General features: G+C 52.3%; 1 protein-coding gene across 2 annotated transcripts in view; it reads right to left on the minus strand.

Moving 5' to 3' along the window:
- Positions 1–18,832, minus strand: part of fgf13a (fibroblast growth factor 13a) — an 893,628-nt gene that overhangs the window by 788,984 nt on the left and 85,812 nt on the right. The gene's annotated exons all lie outside the window — the stretch shown is intronic.

Here is an 18,832-nt window from a genome sequence, read left to right on the forward strand (position 1 = left end):
CAGGGTCTAGGATACGTACGGTTACAGGATCCTGGATCTGCAGGGTTACAGGGCCTGGGATACGCAAGGTTACAGTGTCTGGGATACGCAGGGTTACAGGGTCTAGGATATGCAGGGTTACAGGGTCTGGGAAACGCAGGGTTACAGGCTCTGGGATACGCAGGGTTACAGGGTCTGGGGTATTCAGCGTTACAGGTTTTGGGATATACAGGGTTACAGGGTCTGGTATATGCAGGGTTACAGTGTCTGGGATATGCTGTTTTACAGTGCCTGGGATACGCAGGGTTACAGTGTCTGGGATAGGCAGGGTTACAGGGTCTGGGATATGCAGTGTTACAGTGTCTGGGATACGCAGGGTTACAGTGTCTGGGATACTCAGGGTTACAATGTCTGGGATATGCTGGGTTACATGTTCTTGGATACGCAGGGTGACTGGGTCTGAGGTATGCAGGGTGACAGGATCCGGGATACGCTGGGTTACAGGATCGGGGATATGCAGGGTTACAGGGTCAGGATACGCAGAGTTACAGGGTCTGGGATACGCAGGGTTACAAGGTCTGGGATACGCAGGGTTACTGGGTCTGGGGTACGCAGGATTACAGAGTCTGGGATACGCAGGGTTACAGTGTCTGGGATACGCAGGGATACAGGGTCTAGGATACGCAGGGTTACAGTCTCGGGGATTCGCAGGGTTACAGGGTCTGGAATATACAGGGTTACAGGATCTGGGATATACAGGGTTACAGCGTCTAGGTTACGCAGGGCTACAGGGTCTGGGATACGCAAGGTAACAGGGTCTGGGATATACAGGGTTTCAGGATCTGGGATATACAGGGTTACAGGGTCTGGGATATGCAGGGTTCCAGTGTTTGGGTCATGCAGGGTTACAGGGTCTTGGATATGCAGGGCTACAGGGTCTGGAATACGCAGGGTTACAGGGTCTGGGATACGTTGGGTGACAGGGTCTGGGATATGCAGTGTTACAGTGTCTGGGATACGCTGGGTTACAGTGTCTGGGATATGCAGGGTTACATGGTCTGTGATATATAGGGTTACAAGGTCTGGGATATGCAGGGTTACAGGTTCTTGGATACGCAGGGTGACAGGGTCTGGGATATGCAGGGTTACAGGGTCTGGGAAATGCAGGATTACAGTGTCTGGGATACACAGGGATACAGAGTCTGTGATACGCAGGGTTACAGGGTCTGGGATATACAGGGTTACAGGGTCTGGGATATACAGGGTTATAGGTTCTGGAATACGCAGGGTTACAGGGTCTAGGATACGCAGGGTTACAGTGTCTGGGATTCGCAGGGTTATAGTGTCTTGGATACGCAGGGTAACAGGATCGAGGATATGCAGGGTTACAGAGTCAGGATACGCAGGGTTACAGGGTCTGGGATACACAAAATGACAGTGTTTGGGATATGCAGGGTTATTGGGTTTCGGATACACAGGGTTACACGGTCTGGGATTTGCAGGGATACAGGGTCTTGGACATGCAGGGTTACAGGGTCTGGGATACGCAGGGTTATTGGGTATGGGATATGCAGGGTTACAGGGTCTGGGATACGCAGGGTTATAGAGTCTGGGATATGCAGGGTTACTGGGTTTGGGATACGCAGGGTTACAGGGTCAGGGATATGCAGGGTTACAGGGTTTGGGATACGCAGGGTTACAGGGTCTGGGATACGCAGGGATACACGATCTGGGATATACAGGATTACAGGGTCTTGGAGATGCAGGGTTACAGGGTCTGGGATATGCAGGGTTACAGGGTCTGGGATATGCAGGGTTACACTGTCGAGGATATGCAGGGTTACAGGGTCTGGGATATTCAGGGTTACAGGGTCTGGGGTATTCAGCGTTATAGGTTCTGGGATATACAGGGTTACAGGGTCTGGTATATGCTGTTTTACAGTGTCTGGGATATGCTGTTTTACAGTGCCTGGGATACGCAGGGTTACAGTGTCTGGGATAGGCAGGGTTACATGGTCTGGGATATGCAGTGTTACAGGGTCAGGGATATGCAGGGTTACAGTGTCTGGGATACGCAGGGTTACAGTGTCTGGGATACGCAGGGTTACAGCATCTTGGAGATGCAGGGTTACAGAGTCTGGAATACGCAGGGTTACAGGGCCTGGGATACGCAGGGTTACATGGTCTGTGATATACAGGGTTACAAGGTCTGGAATATGCAGGGTTACAGGTTCTTGGATACGCAGGGTGACAGGGTCTGGGATATGCAGGGTTACAGGGTCTGGGAAATGCAGGGTTACAGGGTCTGGGATACACAGTGTTACAGGTTCTGAAATACGCAGGGTTACAGGGTCTAGGATACACAGGGTTACAGTGTCTGGGATTCACAGGGTTACAGTGTCTAGGATACGCAGGGTTACTGGGTCTGGGGTATGCAGGGTGACAGGATCTGGGATACGCTGGGTTACAGGATCGGGGATATGCAGGGTTATAGGGTCAGGATACGCTGAGTTACAGGGTCTGGGATACGCAGGGTTACCGGGTCTGGGGTACGCAGGATTACAGAGTCTGGGATACGCAGGGTTACAGGGTCTGGGATACGCAGGGTTACAAGGTCTGGGATACGCAGGGTTATCGGGTCTGGGGTACGCAGGATTACAGAGTCTGGGATACGCAGGGATACAGGGTCTAGGATATGCAGGGTTACAGTCTCGGGGATTCGCAGGGTTACAGGGACTGGAATATACAGGGTTACAGGGTCTGGGATATACAGGGTTACAGGGTCTAGGTTACGCAGGGCTACAGGGTCTGGGATACGCAGGGCTACTGGGTCTGGGATAAGCAGGGTTACAGGGTCTGGGGCATACAGGGTTTCAGGATCTGGGATATACAGGGTTACAGGGTCTGGGATATGCAGGGTTCTAGTGTTTGGGTCATGCAGGGTTACAGGGTCTTGGATATGCAGGGCTACAGGGTCTGGAATACGCAGGGTTACGGGGTCTGGGATACGCAGGGTTACACGGTCTGGGATACGCAGGGTTACGGGGTGTGGGATACGCAGGGTTACGGGTCTGGGATACGCAGAATGACCGTGTCTGGGATATGCAGGGTTATTGGGTATGGGATACGCAGCGTTAAGGGTCTGGGATACGCAGGGATACAGGGTCTTGGACATGCAGGATTACAGGGTCTGGGATACGCAGGGTTACCGTGTCTGGGATACGCAGAATGACAGTGTCTGGGATATGCAGGGTTATTGGGTATGGGATACGCAGGGTTACAGGGTCTGGGATACGCAGGGTTACAGAGTCTGGGATATGCAGGGTTACAGGGTCTGGGATACGCAGGGTTACAGGTTCGAGGATACGCAGGATGACAGCGTCGAGGATACGCAGGGTTACAGGATCTGGGATACGCAGGGTTACAGGGCCTGGGATACGCAGGGTTACAGGTCTTGGATATGCAGAGTTACAGGGTCTCGGATATGCAGGGTCACAGTGTCTGGGATACGCAGGGTTATAGGGTCTAGGATATGCAGGGTTACAGCGTCTCGCATACGGTGGGTTACAGAGTCTGGGATACGCGGGGTTACAGGATCTGGGATATACAGGGTAACAGGATCTGGGATAAACAGGGTTACAGTGTCCGGGGTACGCAGTGTTACAGGGTCTGGGATACGCAGGGTTACAGTGTCTGGGATAGGCAGGGTTACAGGGTCTGGGATACGCAGGCTTACAGGGTCTGGGATTATGCAGGGGTACAGGGTCTGGGATACACAGGGGTACAGGGTCTGGGTTTTGCAAGGTTACAGTGTCTTGATACGCAGGGTTTCAGTGTCTGGGATACGCTGTGTTACTGTGTCTGGGATATGGAGGGATACAGTGTCTGGGATAGGCAGGGTTAAACTGTCTGGGATAAGCAGGGTTACAGTGTCTGGGATACGTAGGGTTACGGGGTCTGGTATACGCAGGGTTACAGGGTCCGGGATACGCAGGGTTACACGGTCTGGGATACGCAGGGTTACAGGGTCAGGATTATGCAGGGTTACAGGGTCCGGGATACGCAGGGTTACACGGTCTGGGATACGCAGGGTTACAGGGTCTTGGAGATGCAGGGTTACAGGATCTGGGATATGCAGGGTTACAGAATCTGGAATACGCAGGGTTACAGGGTCTGAGATACATAGGGTTACAGGGTCGGGATACGCAGGGTTACAGGGCCTGGGATACGTAGGGTTACAGGGTCTGGGATATACATGGTTACAGGGTCTGGGATATGCAGGGTTACAGGGTCTGGGAAATGCAGGGTTACAGTGTCTGGGATACACAGGGATACAGAGTCTGGGATATGCAGGGTTAAAGGGTCTGGGATATACAGGGTTACCAGTTCTGGAATATGCAGGGTTACAGGGTCTAGGATACGCAGGGTTACAGGGTCTGGGATACGCAGGGATACAGGGTCTGGGATATGCAGGGTTACAGTGTCTGGGCTTTGCAGGGTTACAGGGTCTGGGATATGCAAGGTTACGGGGTCGAGGATATGCAGGGTTACAGGGTCTGCGATACGCAGGGTAACAGGGTCTGGCATATTCAGGGTTACAGGGTCTGGGATATGCAGGGTTACAGTGTCTGGGATATGCTGTTTTACAGTGTCTGGGATACGCAGGGTTACAGTGTCTGGGATAGGCAGTGTTACAGGGTCTGGGATATGCAGTGTTACAGTGTCTGGGATAGGCAGTGTTACAGGGTCTGGGATATGCAGTGTTACAGTGTCTGGGATACGCTGGGTTACAGCGTCTTGGAGATGCAGGGTTACGGGGTCTGGGATATGCAGGGGTACAGAGTCTGGAATACGCATGGTTATAGGGTCTGGGATACGTAGGATTGCAGGGTCGGGATACGCAGGGTTACAGGGCCTGGGATACGCAGGGTTACATGGTCTGTTATATGCAGGGTTACAGGGTCTGTGATATGCAGTGTTACAGGTTCTTGGATACGCAGGGTTACAGGGTCTGGGATATACAGGGTTACAGGTTCTGGAATACGCAGGGTTACAGGGTCTAGGATACGCAGGGTTACAGGTTCTGGAATACGCAGGGTTACAGGGTCTAGGATACGCAGGGATACAGGGTCTGGGATATACAGGGTTACATGGTCTTGGAGATGCAGGGTTACAGGGTCTGGGATACGGAGGGTTACAGAGTCTGGGCTACGCAGTGTTACGGGGTCTGGGTTATACACGGTTACAGGTTCTGGAATACGCAAGGTTACAGGGTCGAGGATACGCAGGGTTACAGGATCTGGGATATGCAGGGTTACAGTGTCTGGGATACGCAGGGTTACAGGGTCTGGGATACGCAGGGTTACAGGGTCTGGGATACGCAGGGTTACAGGGTCTGGGATATACAGGGTTACAGGTTCTGGAATACGCAAGGTTACAGGGTCTAGGATCCGCAGGGTTACAGGTTCTGGAATACGCAGGGTTACAGGGTCTAGGATATGCAGGGATACAGGGTCTGGGATATACAGGGTTACTGGGTCTTGGAGATGCAGGGTTACAGGGTCTGGGATACGGAGGGTTACAGAGTCTGGAATACGCAGAGTTATAGTGTCTGGGATATTTAGGGTTGCAGGGTCTGGGATATGCAGGGTTACAGGGTCTGGGATATGCAGGATGACAGGGTCGAGGATATGCAGGGTTACAGGATCTGGGATATGCAGGGTTGCAGTGTCTGGGATACGCAGGGTTACAGGATCTGTGATAAGCAGGGTTCTCGAGTCTGGGATACGCAGGGTGACAGGTCTGGGATATGCAGAGTTGCAGGGTCTGGGATATGCAGGGTCACAGTGTCTGGGATACGCAGGGTTATAGGGTCTAGGATACGCAGGGTTACAGCGTCTAGCATACGGTGGGTTACAGAGTCTGGGGTACGCGGGGTTACAGGATCTGGGATATACAGGGTAACAGGATCTGGGATATTCAGGGTTACAGTGTCCGGGGTACGCAGTGTTACAGGGTCTGGGATATGCAGGGTTACAGTGTCTGCGATATGCTGTTTTACCGTGTCTGGGATACGCAGGGTTACAGCGTCTGGGATAGGCAGGGTTACAGCGTCTGGGATAGGCAGGGTTGCAGCGTCTGGGTTATGCAGTGTTGCTGTGTCTGGGATATTCAGGGGTACAGAGTCTGGGATAGGCTGGGTTAAACTGTCTGGGATACGCAGGGGCACAGTGTCTGGGAGACATAGGTTTACGGGGTCTGGGATACGCAGGGTTACAGGATCTGGGATATGCAGGGGTACAGGGTCTTGGATAGGCAGGGTTACAGGGTCTGGGATATGCAGGGGTAACAGAGTCTGGAATACGCAGGGTTATAGGGTCTGGGATACAGAGGGTTACAGGGTCGGGATACGCAAGGTTACAGGGCCTGCGGTACGCAGGGTTACATTGTCTGTGATATACAGGGTTACAGGGTCTGGGATATGCAGGGTTACATGGTCTGGGATATGCAGGGTGACAGGGTCTGGGATATACAGGGTTACAGGTTCTGGAATACGCAGGGTTACAGGTTCTGGAAAACGCAGGGTTACAGGGTCTAGGATACGCAGGGATACAGGGTCTGGGATATACAGGGTTACATGGTCTTGGAGATGCAGGGTTACAGGGTCTGGGATACGGAGGGTTACAGAGTCTGGGCTACGCAGGGTTACAGGGTCTGGGATATACAGGGTTACAGGTTCTGGAATACGCAGCGTTACAGGGTCTAGGATACGCAGGGATACAGGGTCTGGAATACGCAGGGTGATAGTGTCTGGGATATTTAGGGTTGCGGGGTCTGGGATATGCAGGGTTACAGGGTCTGGGATATGCAGGATGACGGGGTCGAGGATACACAGGGTTACAGGATCTGGGATATGCAGGGTTGCAGTGTCTGGGATACGCAGGGTTACAGGGTCTGGGATACGCAGGGTTACAGGGTCTGGGATATACAGTGTTACAGGTTCTGGAATACGCAAGGTTACAGGGTCGAGGATACGCAGGGTTACAGGATCTGGGATATGCAGGGTTACAGTGTCTGGGATACGCAGGGTTACAGGGTCTGGGATACGCAGGGTTACAGGGTCTGGGATACGCAGGGTTACAGGGTCTGGGATATACAGGGTTACAGGTTCTGGAATACGCAAGGTTACAGGGTCTAGGATCCGCAGGGTTACAGGTTCTGGAATACGCAGGGTTACAGGGTCTAGGATATGCAGGGATACAGGGTCTGGGATATACAGGGTTACTGGGTCTTGGAGATGCAGGGTTACAGGGTCTGGGATACGGAGGGTTACAGAGTCTGGAATACGCAGAGTTATAGTGTCTGGGATATTTAGGGTTGCAGGGTCTGGGATATGCAGGGTTACAGGGTCTGGGATATGCAGGATGACAGGGTCGAGGATATGCAGGGTTACAGGATCTGGGATATGCAGGGTTGCAGTGTCTGGGATACGCAGGGTTACAGGATCTGTGATAAGCAGGGTTCTCGAGTCTGGGATACGCAGGGTGACAGGTCTGGGATATGCAGAGTTGCAGGGTCTGGGATATGCAGGGTCACAGTGTCTGGGATACGCAGGGTTATAGGGTCTAGGATACGCAGGGTTACAGCGTCTAGCATACGGTGGGTTACAGGGTGTAGGGTATGCAGGGATACAGGGTCTGGGATATACAGGGTTACAGGGTCTTGGAGATGCAGGGTTACGGGGTCTGGGATATGCAGGGGTACAGAGTCTGGAATACGCATGGTTATAGGGTCTGGGATACGTAGGATTACAGGGTCGGGATACGCAGGGTTACAGGGCCTGGGATACGCAGGGTTACATGGTCTGTTATATGCAGGGTTACAGGGTCTGGGATATGCAGTGTTACAGGTTCTTGGATACGCAGGGTTACAGGGTCTGGGATATACAGGGTTACAGGTTCTGGAATACGCAGGGTTACAGGGTCTAGGATACGCAGGGTTACAGGTTCTGGAATACGCAGGGTTACAGGGTCTAGGATACGCAGGGATACAGGGTCTGGGATATACAGGGTTACATGGTCTTGGAGATGCAGGGTTACAGGGTCTGGGATACGGAGGGTTACAGAGTCTGGGCTACGCAGTGTTACAGGGTCTGGGTTATACACTGTTACAGGTTCTGGAATACGCAGGGTTACAGGGTCGAGGATACGCAGGGTTACAGGATCTGGGATATGCAGGGTTACAGTGTCTGGGATACGCCGGGTTACAGGGTCTGGGATACGCAGGGTTACAGGGTCTGGGATATACAGGGTTACAGGTTCTGGAATACGCAGGGTTACAGGGTCTAGGATACGCAGGGATACAGGGTCTGGGATATACAGGGTTACAGGGTCTTGGAGATGCAGGGTTACAGGGTCTGGGATACGGAGGGTTACAGAGTCTGGAATACGCAGAGTTATAGTGTCTGGGATATTTAGGGTTGCAGGGTCTGGGATATGCAGGGTTACAGGGTCTGGGATATGCAGGATGACAGGGTCGAGGATACGCAGGGTTACAGGATCTGGGATATGCAGGGTTGCAGTGTCTGGGATACGCAGGGTGACAGGATCTGTGATAAGCAGGGTTATAGAGTCTGGGATACGCAGGGTGACAGGTCTGGGATATGCAGAGTTACAGGGTCTGGGATATGCAGGGTCACAGTGTCTGGGATACGCAGGGTTATAGGGTCTAGGATACGCAGGGTTACAGCGTCTAGCATACGGTGGGTTACAGAGTCTGGGGTACGCGGGGTTACAGGATCTGGGATATACAGGGTAACAGGATCTAGGATATTCAGGGTTAAAGCGTCCGGGGTACGCAGTGTTACAGGGTCTGGGATAGGCAGGGTTACAGCGTCTGGGATATGCAGTGTTACTGTGTCTGGGATATGCAGGGTTACAGTGTCTGGTATAGGCAGGGTTACACGGTCTGGGATACACAGGCTTTCAGGGTCTGGGATATGCAGAGGTACAGGGTCTTGGATACGCAGGGTAACAGGGTCTGGGTTTTGCAAGGTTACAGTGTCTTGATACGCAGGGTTACAGGGTCTGGGATACGCAGTGTGACAGTGTCGGGGAGATGCAGGGTAACAGGGTCTGGGATACGCAGTGTTACAGTGTCTGGGATACGCAGGGTTACAGTGTCTGGGAGAGGCAGGGTTACAGTGTCTGGGATAGGCAGGGTTACAGCGTCTGGGATATGCAGTGTTACTGTGTCTGGGATATGCAGGGGTACCGTGTCTGGGATAGGCAGGGTTAAACTGTCTGGGATAAGCAGGGTTACAGTGTCTGGGATACGTAGTGTTACAGGGTCTGGTATACGCAGGGTTACAGGGTCCGGGATATGCAGGGTTACACGGTCTGGGATACGCAGGTTTACAGGGTCTTGAAATGCAGGGGTATAGGGTCGGGGATACGCAGGCTTACAGGATCTGGGATATGCAGGGTTACAGAGTCTGGGATACGTAGGGTTACAGGGTCGAGATACGCAGGGTTACAGGGCCTGGGATATGCCATTTTACAGGGTCTGGGATATACAGGGTTACAGGGTCTGGAATATGCAGGGTTACAGGGTCTGGCATATGCAGAGTAACAGGGTCTGGGATATGCAGGGTTACAGGGTCTGGTATACACAGGGTTACAGGGTCCACGATACGCAGAGTTACACCGTCTGGGATACGCAGGGTTACAGGGTTTGGGAAATGCAGGGGTATAGGGTCTGGGATACGTAGAGTTACAGGGTCTTGGAGATGCAGGGTAACAGGGTCTGGCATATGCAGGGTAACAGGGTCTGGGAGATGCAGGGTTACAGTGTCTAGGATACGCAGGGTTACAGGGTCTGGGAGATGCAGGGTTACAGGGTCTAGGATACGCAGGGTTACAGGATCCTGGATCCGCAGGGTTACAGGACCTGGGATACGCAGGGTTACAGGGTCTGGGATATGCAGAGTTACTGAGTCTGGGAAATGCAGGGTTACAGTGTCTGGGATACACAGGGATACAGAGTCTGGGATACGCAGGGATAAAGGGTCTGGGATATACAGGGTTACAGGTTCTGGAATACGGAGGGTTACAGGATCTAGGATAAGCAGGGTTACAGGGTCTGGGATATGCAGGGAAACAGGGTCTGGGATATACAGGGTCTGGACATACAGGGTTACAGGGTCTGGGATACGTAGGGTTACAGGGTCTGGGATATGCAGGGTTACAGGTTCTGGAATACGCAGCGTTACAGGGTCTAGGATACGCAGGGATACAGGGTCTGGAATACGCAGGGTGATAGTGTCTGGGATATTTAGGGTTGCGGGGTCTGGGATATGCAGGGTTACAGGGTCTGGGATATGCAGGATGACGGGGTCGAGGATACACAGGGTTACAGGATCTGGGATATGCAGGGTTGCAGTGTCTGGGATACGCAGGGTTACAGGGTCTGGGATACGCAGGGTTACAGGGTCTGGGATATACAGTGTTACAGGTTCTGGAATACGCAAGGTTACAGGGTCTCGGATACGCAGGGTTACAGGTTCTGGAATACGCAGGGTTACAGGGTGTAGGGTATGCAGGGATACAGGGTCTGGGATATACAGGGTTACAGGGTCTTGGAGATGCAGGGTTACGGGGTCTGGGATATGCAGGGGTACAGAGTCTGGAATACGCATGGTTATAGGGTCTGGGATACGTAGGATTACAGGGTCGGGATACGCAGGGTTACAGGGCCTGGGATACGCAGGGTTACATGGTCTGTTATATGCAGGGTTACAGGGTCTGGGATATGCAGTGTTACAGGTTCTTGGATACGCAGGGTTACAGGGTCTGGGATATACAGGGTTACAGGTTCTGGAATACGCAGGGTTACAGGGTCTAGGATACGCAGGGTTACAGGTTCTGGAATACGCAGGGTTACAGGGTCTAGGATACGCAGGGATACAGGGTCTGGGATATACAGGGTTACATGGTCTTGGAGATGCAGGGTTACAGGGTCTGGGATACGGAGGGTTACAGAGTCTGGGCTACGCAGTGTTACAGGGTCTGGGTTATACACTGTTACAGGTTCTGGAATACGCAGGATTACAGGGTCGAGGATACGCAGGGTTACAGGATCTGGGATATGCAGGGTTACAGTGTCTGGGATACGCCGGGTTACAGGGTCTGGGATACGCAGGGTTACAGGGTCTGGGATATACAGGGTTACAGGTTCTGGAATACGCAGGGTTACAGGGTCTAGGATACGCAGGGATACAGGGTCTGGGATATACAGGGTTACAGGGTCTTGGAGATGCAGGGTTACAGGGTCTGGGATACGGAGGGTTACAGAGTCTGGAATACGCAGAGTTATAGTGTCTGGGATATTTAGGGTTGCAGGGTCTGGGATATGCAGGGTTACAGGGTCTGGGATATGCAGGATGACAGGGTCGAGGATACGCAGGGTTACAGGATCTGGGATATGCAGGGTTGCAGTGTCTGGGATACGCAGGGTGACAGGATCTGTGATAAGCAGGGTTATAGAGTCTGGGATACGCAGGGTGACAGGTCTGGGATATGCAGAGTTACAGGGTCTGGGATATGCAGGGTCACAGTGTCTGGGATACGCAGGGTTATAGGGTCTAGGATACGCAGGGTTACAGCGTCTAGCATACGGTGGGTTACAGAGTCTGGGGTACGCGGGGTTACAGGATCTGGGATATACAGGGTAACAGGATCTAGGATATTCAGGGTTAAAGCGTCCGGGGTACGCAGTGTTACAGGGTCTGGGATAGGCAGGGTTACAGCGTCTGGGATATGCAGTGTTACTGTGTCTGGGATATGCAGGGTTACAGTGTCTGGTATAGGCAGGGTTACACGGTCTGGGATACACAGGCTTTCAGGGTCTGGGATATGCAGAGGTACAGGGTCTTGGATACGCAGGGTAACAGGGTTTGGGTTTTGCAAGGTTACAGTGTCTTGATACGCAGGGTTACAGGGTCTGGGATACGCAGTGTGACAGTGTCGGGGAGATGCAGGGTAACAGGGTCTGGGATACGCAGTGTTACAGTGTCTGGGATACGCAGGGTTACAGTGTCTGGGAGAGGCAGGGTTACAGTGTCTGGGATAGGCAGGGTTACAGCGTCTGGGATATGCAGTGTTACTGTGTCTGGGATATGCAGGGGTACCGTGTCTGGGATAGGCAGGGTTAAACTGTCTGGGATAAGCAGGGTTACAGTGTCTGGGATACGTAGTGTTACAGGGTCTGGTATACGCAGGGTTACAGGGTCCGGGATATGCAGGGTTACACGGTCTGGGATACGCAGGTTTACAGGGTCTTGAAATGCAGGGGTATAGGGTCGGGGATACGCAGGCTTACAGGATCTGGGATATGCAGGGTTACAGAGTCTGGGATACGTAGGGTTACAGGGTCGAGATACGCAGGGTTACAGGGCCTGGGATATGCCATTTTACAGGGTCTGGGATATACAGGGTTACAGGGTCTGGAATATGCAGGGTTACAGGGTCTGGCATATGCAGAGTAACAGGGTCTGGGATATGCAGGGTTACAGGGTCTGGTATACACAGGGTTACAGGGTCCACGATACGCAGAGTTACACCGTCTGGGATACGCAGGGTTACAGGGTTTGGGAAATGCAGGGGTATAGGGTCTGGGATACGTAGAGTTACAGGGTCTTGGAGATGCAGGGTAACAGGGTCTGGCATATGCAGGGTAACAGGGTCTGGGAGATGCAGGGTTACAGTGTCTAGGATACGCAGGGTTACAGGGTCTGGGAGATGCAGGGTTACAAGGTCTAGGATACGCAGGGTTACAGGATCCTGGATCCGCAGGGTTACAGGACCTGGGATACGCAGGGTTACAGGGTCTGGGATATGCAGAGTTACTGAGTCTGGGAAATGCAGGGTTACAGTGTCTGGGATACACAGGGATACAGAGTCTGGGATACGCAGGGATAAAGGGTCTGGGATATACAGGGTTACAGGTTCTGGAATACGGAGGGTTACAGGATCTAGGATAAGCAGGGTTACAGGGTCTGGGATATGCAGGGAAACAGGGTCTGGGATATACAGGGTCTGGACATACAGGGTTACAGGGTCTGGGATACGTAGGGTTACAGGGTCTGGGATATGCAGGGTTACAGGGTCTGGGATATGCAGGGTTACAGGGTCGAGGATATGCAGGATTACAGGGTCTGGGATATGCAGGTTTACAGGGTCTGGGATATGCAGAATTACAGGGTCTGGGATATACAGGGTTACAGGGTCTGGGATACGCAGGGTTACAGGGTCTAGGTTGCGCAGGGTTACAGGGTCTGTGATACGTGGGGTTACAGAGTCTGTGATACGCAGGGTTACAGGTCTGGGATATGCACAGTTACAGGGTGTGGTATATGCAGGGATACAGGGTCTGGATATACAGGGTTACAGGGTCTGGGATATACAGGGTTACAGGGTCTGGGATACACAGGGTTACAGGGTCTAGGATACACAGGGTTAGAGTGTCTGGGAAATGCAGGGATACAGGGTCTCGGATATTCAGGGATACAGGGTTTGGGATATACAGGGTTACAGGATCTGGGATACGCAGGATTACAGGGCCTAGGATACGCAGGGTTACAGTGTCTGGGATATGCAGGGTTACAGGGTCTGGGATATGCATGATTAAAGGTTCTAGGATATACAGGGTGACAGGTTCTGGGATATTCAGGGTTACAGGGTCTGGGATATACAGGGTTAAAGGGCCTGGGATATGCAGGGTTACAAGGTCTGGGATATGCATGATTAACGGTTCTAGGATATACAGGGTGACAGGTTCTGGGATATACAGGGTTATAGGGTCTGGGATATGCAGTGGGTCTGGGATATGCAGGGTTACAGGGTCTGGGATATACAGGGTTAGGAGTGTCTGGGAAACGCAGGGTTACAGGGTCTGGGATATACAGGATTACAGGGTCTGGGGTACGCAGGGTTACAGAGTCTGGAATACGCAGGGTTACAGTGTCTGGGATACATAGGGTTACAGGGTCTGGGATGTGCAGGGTTACTGGGTCTGGCACATGCATTGTAACAGGGTCTGGGATACGCAGAGTTACAGGATCTGGGATACGCGGGATTACAGGGTCTGGGATATGCAGGGTTACAGAGTCTGGAATACGCAGTGTTACAGTGTCTGGGATACGTAGGATTACGGGGTCTGGGATATGCAGGGTTATAGAGTCTGGGATACGCAGGTATACTGGGTCTGGCACATGCATTGTAACAGGGTCTAGGATACGCAGAGTTACAGGATCTGGAATACGCAGGGTTACTGGGTCTGGGATACGCAGGGTTACAGGGTCTGGGATATGCAGGGTTACAGGCTCTGGGATATGCAGGTTTACAGTGTCTGGAATATGCAGGATTAAAGTTCTAGGATATACAGGGTTACAGGGTCTGGGATATACAGTGTTATAGGGTCTGCGATACGCAGGGTTACGGGGTCTGGGATATGCAGGGTTACAAGGTCTGGGATATACAGGGTTATAGGGTCTGCGATACGCAGGGTTACAGGGTCTAGGATATTCAGGGGTTCAGTGTCTGGGTTACGCACGGATATAGGATCTGGGATACGCAGGGTGACAGGGTCTGGGATATGCAGGGTTACAGTGTCTGGGATACGCAGGTTTACAGGTTCTGGGATACGAATGGTTACAGGGTCTTGGATATGCAGGGTTACAGGGTCTGAGATATGCAGGGTTACAGGGTCTGGGATACGCAAGGTTACAGTGTCTAGGATATACAGGGTTACAGTGTCTGGGATATTCAGCGTTACAGGGTCTGGGATACGCAGGGTTACAGGATCTTGGATATGTAGGGTTACAGTGTCTAGGATATGCAGGGTTAGAGGGTCTAGGATACGCTAGGTTACAGGGTCTGGAATATGCAGGGTTACAGGGTCTGGGATATGCACGGTTCCAGGGTCTGGGATACGCAGGGTTACAGGGTCTGAGATATGCAAGGTTACAGGGTCTGGGATATGCAGGGTTAACAGGGTCTGGGATATGCAGGGATACTAGTTCTGAGGTATGCATGGTTACAGTGTCTGGGATACGCAGGGTTTCAGGATCTTGGATACGTAGGGTTACAGGGTCTAGGATACAGAGTGTTACAGTGTCTGGGATATGCAGGCTTACAGGGTCTGGGATACGCAGGGTTACAGGGTCTGAGATATGCATGGTTACAGGGTCTGGGATACGGAAGGTAACAGGGTCTGGGATATGCATGGTTACAGGGTCTGTGATACACAAGGATGCAGGGTCTGGGATATACAGGGTTACAGGGTCTGGGATATGCAGGGTTATAGGGTCTGGGATACGCAGGGTTACGGGGTCTGGAATATAAAGGGTTACAGGGTCTGGGATATACAGGGATACTAGTTCTGAGATATGCATGGTCTGGGATATGCAGGGTAACAGAGTCTGGAATACGCAGGGTTACAGTGTCTGGGATATGTAGGGTGACGGGGTCTGGGATATGCAGGGTTACAGGGTCTGGGATGTGCAGGGTTACTGGGTCTGGCACATGCAGGGTAACAGGGTCTAGGATACGCAGAGTTACAGGATCTGGGATATGCAGGGTTATCAGGGTCTGGGATATGCAGGGATACTAGTTCTGAGGTATGCATGGTTACAGTGTCTGGGATACGCAGGGTTTCAGGATCTTGGATATGTAGGGTTACAGGGTCTAGGATACAGAGTGTTACAGTGTCTGGGATATGCAGGCTTTAGGGTCTGGGATACGCAGGGTTACAGGGTCTGAGATATGCATGGTTACAGGATCTGGGATACGGAAGGTAACAGGGTCTGGGATATGCATGGTTACAGGGTCTGGGATACGGAAGGTTACAGGGTCTGGGATATGCAGGGTTACAGGGTCTGAGATATGCATGGTTACAGGGTCTGGGATACGGAAGGTAACAGAGTCTGGGATATGCAGGGTTACAGGGTCTCGGATACGCCGGGTTTCAGGGTCTGGGAAATGCAGGGTTACAGAGTCTAGAATACGCAGGGTTACAGTGTCTGGGATACGTAGGGTTACGGGGTCTGGGATATGCAGGGTTATAGAGTCTGGGATGCAGGGTCTGGATACGCAGGGTGACAGGGTCTGGGATATGCAGGGTTACGGGGGCTGGGATATACAGGGTTACTGTGTCTGGAATACGCAGGGTTACAGGGTCTAGGATACGCAGGGTTACAGGGTCTGTGATACGCAGGGTGATAGAGTCTGGGATACGCAGGGTTACAGGTCTGGGATATGCAGAGTTGCAGGGTCTGGGACATGCAGGGATGCAGGGTCTGGGATATACAGGGTTACAGGGTCTGGAATATACAGGGTTACAGGGTCTGGGATATGCAGGGTTACAGGGTCTGGGATATACAGGTTTACAGGGTCTGGGATATGCAGGGGCACAGGGTCTGGGATATGCAGGGTTACAGGATCTGGGATACCCAGGGATACATGGTGTGAGATATGCAGGGTAACAATATCTGGGATACGTAGAGTTACGGGGTCTGGGATATGCAGGGTTACAGGGTCTGGGATGAGCAGGTTTACTGGGTCTGGCATATGCAGGGTAACAGGATCTGGGATATGCAGGGTTACAGGGTCTGGGATACGTAGGGTTACAGGATCTGGGATACGCAGGGTCACAGGGTCTGTGATATGCAGGGCTACAGGTTCTAGGATACGCAGGATGACAGTGTCTAGGATACGCAGGGTTACAGGGCCTGGGATACGCAGGGTTACAGGGTCTGGGATATTCAGGGTTACAGTGTCTGGGTTACGCACGGATACAGACTCTGGGATACGGAAGTAACAGGATCTGGGATACTCAGGGTTACAGGGTCTAGGATACGCCGGGTTACGGGGTCTAGGATACGCAGTGTTACAGGGTCTGGGATATGCAGGGTTACAGGGTCTGGGTTACGCACGGATACAGGGTCTGGGATACGCAGGGTGACAGGGTCTGGGATATGCAGGGTTACAGTGTCTGGGATACGCAGGGTTACAGGTTCTGGGATACGAATGGTTACAGGGTCTTGGATATGCAGGGTTACAGGGTCTGGAATACGCAGGGTTACAGGGTCTGGGATACACAGGGATACAGGGTCTGAGATATGCAGGGTTACAGGGTCTGGGATATTGAGCGTTACAGGGTCTGGGATATGCAGGGTTCCAGGGTCTGGGATACGCAGGGTTACAGGGTCTGAGATATGCAAGGTTACAGGGTCTGGGATATGGAAGGTAACAGAGTCTGGGATATGCAGAGTTACAGGGTCTAGGATACGTAGGGTTACAGGATCTGTGATACACAAGGATGCAGGGTCTGGGATATACAGGGTTACAGGGTCTGGGATATGCAGGGTTATAGGGTCTGGGATACGCAGGGTTACGGGGTCTGGAATATAAAGGGTTACAGGGTCGGGGATATACAGGGTTACAGGATCTGGGATATGCAGGTTTACAGGGTCTGGGATATGCAGGGTAACAGAGTCTGGAATACGCAGGGTTACAGTGTCTGGGATATGTAGGGTGACGGGGTCTGGGATATACAGGGTTACAGGGTCTGGGATGTGCAGTGTTACTGGGTCTGGCACATGCAGGGTAACAGGGTCTAGGATACGCAGAGTTACAGGGTCTGGGATACGCAGGGTTGCAGGATTTTGGATATGTAGGGTTCAGGGTCTAGGATACGCAGTGTTACAGGGTCTCGGATATCCAGGGTTACAGGGTCTCGGATACGCAGGGTTACAGGGTCTGAGATATGCATGGTTACAGTGTCTGGGATACGCAGGGTTTCAGGATCTTGGATATGTAGGGTTACAGGGTCTAGGATACACAGTGTTACAGTGTCTGGGATAAGCAGGGTTACAGGGTCTGGGATACGCAGGGTTACAGGGTCTGAGATATGCATGGTTACAGGGTCTGGGATACGGAAGGTAACAGGGTCTGGGATATGCAGGGTTATAGGGTCTAGGATACGCCAGGTTACAGGGTCTGGGAAATGCAGAGTTACAGAGTCTAGAATACGCAGGGTTACAGTGTCTGGGATACGTAGGGTTATGGGGTCTGGGATATGCAGGGTTATAGAGTCTGGGATACGCAGGTATACTGGGTCTGGCACATGCATTGTAACAGGGTCTAGGATACGCAGAGTTACAGGATCTGGAATACGCAGGGTTACTGGGTCTGGGATACGCAGGGTTACAGGGTCTGGGATATGCAGGGTTACAGGCTCTGGGATATGCAGGTTTACAGTGTCTGGAATATGCAGGATTAAAGTTCTAGGATATACAGGGTTACAGGGTCTGGGATATACAGTGTTATAGGGTCTGCGATACGCAGGGTTACGGGGTCTGGGATATGCAGGGTTACAAGGTCTGGGATATACAGGGTTATAGGGTCTGCGATACGCAGGGTTACAGGGTCTAGGATATTCAGGGTTACAGTGTCTGGGTTACGCACAGATATAGGATCTGGGATACGCAGGGTGACAGGGTCTGGGATATGCAGGGTTACAGTGTCTGGGATACGCAGGTTTACAGGTTCTGGGATACGAATGGTTACAGGGTCTTGGATATGCAGGGTTACAGGGTCTGGGATACGCAGGGTTACAGGGTCTGGGATGCGCAGGGATACAGGGTCTGAGATATGCAGGGTTACAGGGTCTGGGATACGCAAGGTTACAGTGTCTAGGATATACAGGGTTACAGTGTCTGGGATATTCAGCGTTACAGGGTCTGGGATACGCAGGGTTACAGGATCTTGGATATGTAGGGTTACAGTGTCTAGGA

The sequence above is a fragment of the Chiloscyllium plagiosum genome, unplaced genomic scaffold (genome assembly GCF_037043375.1).
Source record: "Chiloscyllium plagiosum isolate Xiang-an unplaced genomic scaffold, Cpla_swu_hap1 HiC_scaffold_11, whole genome shotgun sequence".
In the NCBI taxonomy this organism is placed as follows: domain Eukaryota; kingdom Metazoa; phylum Chordata; class Chondrichthyes; order Orectolobiformes; family Hemiscylliidae; genus Chiloscyllium; species Chiloscyllium plagiosum.